At 50.8% G+C, this 4,811-nt stretch overlaps 1 pseudogene; it reads left to right on the top strand.

Moving 5' to 3' along the window:
• The first annotated feature begins 4,703 nt into the window (after nt 1–4,703).
• LOC123614019 (small nucleolar RNA U3) lies at nt 4,704–4,811 on the top strand (annotated as a pseudogene).

The raw sequence follows: 4,811 nt of genomic DNA, 5'->3' as shown, positions 1-4,811 counted from the left end.
GAACAAGATGTGAGTTTGAGGGCAGCTATATAGGGCAGGGAGCCATCTAATAAGCATGGCTTATTTTTATCTGCCACTTCTACATTTGAGATGCCACGATTTTGATACAGGTCAGCCCTTCTGGTAAAATGATATTCTTGCTCACCTGCAAAGGGTAAGTTATATAACGCCACTCGGTCTCAAGGGACAGAAAGCAGTCAGCTCCAAACATAGCGACGTGTTGAAGCACCACTTAAGGACATGTGAGATCGGGAGACCAGAAGGCCAGGGCTGGATTGGACAAGATGGTGACATGGCCAGGACAAGGATCTTTGCCAGGACAGTGCCACCCTAGAAATGAAGGCTCCTTAGTTCAATTCTTGAGTCATTTCCCCCAGTCCATTGCAAGAAGACAATGTCAATGATTCAGGGAAATGCTTACCTTCAGAAGGAGGAAATGCTGAAAGGAAGTATCAAAGGGATTAGATAAATCCAGGTTCAAGGTTCCCACCAGGGAGGACTCACCCCTCGGCCCCGCCCTTTGGTGCCATATCTTTCAGACTTCTGCTGGCAGCAGAGTCTTTGGCTGGATCCCCCTTTGGCAGACCCAGTATGTTCCCATATCCCTGGGCTCCGGCTTAAAAAATCCAAAAACAAGAAAATGGGTCTGGCCAAGGGAGGGAGCAAGACAAGCAAGGGGGCCTCCTGAGGAGTCCAGACCCCCAGCCCCAGCTGAGTTGGCTCCGTGGCAAGTCCTTGGGGCCTTAGAACCAGACCCAACTGGCATCTGCAAGGACAAGCCTACCTGACCAACCAGGGAGTGGCCTTGTCAGCTGCTCTGGGCTGTTTTTCTCTTCAGCGCACTGTACAGCAAGCTTTCACCAAACAAATCCAGGAAGCGGGGGAATGTGGATTCTCTGTCCCCAGCTTCCTTTCTCCTCACCCTTTCACTGTCTCTCCGCCTCCGTTCAGTGCTCTGAACTGTCTTCTCTGAAATCTCCTCTGGGATGGTTTACTGGCTTATGCTCATCTGACTGCACAGTGGAAGGTTCTGTCCTTTGTGGAAGGTATCCCCAGACTCCGAGAACGGGGAGTGGCTCAGGTACTCCAGAGGGCTCTGGCGACCCTGACCTTCCCACCACCACAGCCCTGGCCACCCACACGTGGGACTGACCCCTTCACTGCCCTTCAAGCCCTTTCCTCCTATTACATCAGTGTATGCATCAGATGGGGCCCTTGGGCAGAACTACCTCTGGCCATAATAATAATAATTATAATAATACCACCATCAACTGAGCACCAGGACACAAAGGGTGCCTCATCCATTATTTTGTTTAATCCTCACAACACCCCTGTGAAAGCAGGTACTATTGTTTTTCCATCTCACAGACAAGGAAGCCAAGACCTGGAAAGGACAAATAACTCGCCCAAGTCTTGTAGCGAGTGAGCAGCAGAGCTGACGTTCGCCGTCAGTTCCAGTTGACTGCATTGCCTGGGCTCTTAACCACATTCCTCTGTGTAGCTCCAGATGCTTCTGAACAGGAGGAGCCAGGTGCATACTTCAGCTCCACTGCCCTCCTCCAAGAGCGCTCCTTAATCTCACCCCCCGACCCCGCCTGCAGCTCCCCACCCCAAGGCTGCACCTTGCTCACAGCTGCCCTGCTTCGCGTGCTGACGTGTCTGCTTCCCTGAGCAGAGTGAGGATGTTGGATGGCTCTTGAGAGCGGGGGCTATGTCCTACTCGCTCTTACATCCTTGTGTCCTGTGTAGACCCTGGCCCATAGTGGTGCTGAATGTAAAGGCTTCGAGGCTTTCCCAGAGAGTGGAGCAGTCACGTAGGGGCAAGTGGTGCCAGGTTGAGGAGGCAGGTGGCAGCTGAAATGGGACTGTCACTCAGCCAGCCTAGAGCCACATCCCCCCAGAGGGGGTGCCCATTTTTAAGACACCAAAGGCACCCATGGGATAACTCAGCCATTCTGAACTGGAATGAACAGTGTGACAGCTGGAGTCCACATCAGGCAGCCCCAGTGCTTCCAATCTAGTTTGTTTCAGGCATCCACTTGTTACGTTTCATCAGTGGGGATGTGTTACGGACTGAATGTTTGTGTCCCCCACCCCCCAACAAATTCATATGTTGAAACCCTGTCCCCCAGGGTGATGGTGTTAGGAGGTGGGGCCTTGGGAGATGACTAGGATTAGATGAGGTTGTGAAGGTGGGGCCCTCATGAATGGGATTAATGCCCTTACAAGAGTCAGAGAGAACTCACGGCTCCCTCTCTCCACCATGTGAAGACACAACGAGAAGTTAGCAGTCTGCAACCCAGAAAAAGGCCCTCACCAGCACCAGCCTTGCCGGCACCCTGATTTCAGACTTTCAGCCTCCAGAACTGTGAGAAATAAGTGTCTGTTACTTATAAGCCACTCAGTCTATGGTACTTCACTATAACAGCCCGACTGAGGCAGGGTATGATCAGACCTGCCTGGTTTGGCTCAGACCACTTAAACATTTTCAATACTAAATCCTGAATAGGTCAAATGTAGCCTCCCCCATCCTGTCTGGGGACTTGAAGTCTCAAGAAGGAGCATGCAGCTGTGAGTTTCCTGAGGTGAGTTTCTTAGGCCCAAGTCACTCTCTCATCTTCCCTGACAGCCCAAGCTTGGTTCCTTTCAATTATGTGCATGAAAAATAGCATTTAAACTAGTAAACCCTATCCCAGAGTAGTCTTACATTATTCAGCACCAGAGTAATGGTCCTTTAAATAGTACCTTAGAGTCACCTCTCCGCCACTACATCCTTATCTTTACAAATAAGAACCAACCTCACCAACACCAGGATGAAATCAGCTAAACATAAAAGATGCTGGTAATTCGTTCGATTATTTATGTCAGGTAAGGGTGGAGGGCATCTCCTGGACAGCAAGAGAAAATTTAGGGTCTCTAAAGCTCATTTCAGCTGCCAGGTTAGCCCAGGCCCAGCGCACAGAACGCAGGCGCTGGGGCTAAACTCATCAGCAGGGCATCGGGCTTACCACAGTGTGATCTCACTTCCCCGACCATGGTCTCCTCACCTGCTAATATGGGGAGGGTCTTGGCACCTGGCCTGTAGGATTATGGTGCGGGTTTAGCAAAATAGTCCCAGTGAAGTATTTAGCATGGTGCCAAGCATGGAGAAATGCTTACATGTAATTAAAACCATTCCATTTTTAAAAACATGGTTCCTGCCTGAGATAAAATTAAAATAATTCCAGAGAGATTCGACCCTTTAAAAAACTCTGCCAGCAGAGAGTTAGTCTTACTGTCAGAAATTGTGCCTGACACGTCTTGCGGAAGCCAAGAGGTTGTAATTAAGTTCACTGCATAGCACGAGAAAAACAGAGGGGGCCGGGGCTCCCTCCCTTTTGTCACCCATTTGTTTCCCCAAACTGGGACAACTGGGCAAAAGAATCCATTCATTTATTACCTTTATTTTTTTAAATCTTTTTTCCCCTTAACAGAGGCACTGGGGACTGAACCCAGGACTTTATGCATGCCCAGCATGTGCACTACCACTGAGCTATACCCACCGCCCCCCATCCATTTATCGCACTGTCATCTTCCACATGCCCAGCACTCGCTCACTCTCCTGTTTTTGTTCTCCTTGGTGACCTCCAGGTCCGGCAGGTGGCACAGTGGTTCCAGCTGTGCCCGGGATTCTCTGACCCAGGAGACCATGGGGTCTTGAGTAAACTCCCTCTCAGCTCAACTCACCCCTGGGACTGAGGGTCATGGGGGTCATCTTTGGGCTGTGTTGAGGGGAGCACACCTGAGCCTGGACCAGGGAAGCAGCAGAGCCAAAATGTTAAGTACCAAGAGGAGGTACTCTTGGCCCCAGTTTGCCCAGGACCATCCCAGTTTAGGACTGAAATTCCTGGACAAACTGGGGGTGGCTGGCCACCCGAGGAGAATCCTGGAAGTCTTCTCATAGGTGGTGCCTGTGCAGAGGTGTCAGTCATGTCAGGGTAGACAGTAGCCCAAAGCACTGACCCCAAACTTCCCAAAAGTGTTGAAACAGCCTTTTGGGTTTCTTCAAGTGCCTTCAGGAAAATCAGCACTAGTCACCAGCCTCTCGCTGTGTAAGACCTTTGATGTACTTAAGCATCATTCTTCTTTCACCCTTCATTATTCTTTAGTTTGAGTAGTACCTGTCCCTTCAGGCCACGCACTCGTGTCATAATCCCCTTGCCTCTCTCCTCTGAGCTCTCCCCACAGTGGCCCCAGCTGTTCAGTTTGGAACCAGAGAGGAACCAAAGGCTCCGGCCATCGGGTCCCTCCTCTGGGCCAAATTCTCATCTTTAGAATCCAAGAGGCAGCAGGGGCTGCAGGTTCAGGGCCCATGAGATTCTAACCTGGCCTCGTCCGAACCCGAATGTTTGTCACAGCATCCAATTTCCCTCTGGACCTTCTCAGGGGACTGGGAGGGTGAGACGTAACTCTGAAAACTGTCTGACCGAGGGTGGCACCAAATCAGAGTGCTGGGACTTTCTCAGAGCACCACTTCTTCCTGACCATCGGACTCCTATGCCCACTCTCAGGGCTCTTAGCAGCCCCCTTCGAGTGCACCTGCCTCTGTGACACCTCCCCCGAGAAGCCTCCCCAACTGCTCCCTTCCACTCTTCAGCCCCTTCTATAAACTCCAGGTGCCCCCAGAGATTGTACCACAAAAATTCCCACTTAGTGACTGTCTTAAGACTATACTTTCAGGGACCATTCCTGTAATTTGTTACCAGAGGAATTTCTCAGAACATGTGGAACCCAGAAGAATCCACAGAAATCAAGTCTCATGATTTCGGGGA

The sequence above is a fragment of the Camelus bactrianus genome, chromosome 23 (genome assembly GCF_048773025.1).
Source record: "Camelus bactrianus isolate YW-2024 breed Bactrian camel chromosome 23, ASM4877302v1, whole genome shotgun sequence".
Taxonomy (NCBI): domain Eukaryota; kingdom Metazoa; phylum Chordata; class Mammalia; order Artiodactyla; family Camelidae; genus Camelus; species Camelus bactrianus.
The sequence above is the reverse complement of the archived record's forward strand: the minus strand, read 5'-3'. Positions and strand labels throughout refer to the sequence as shown.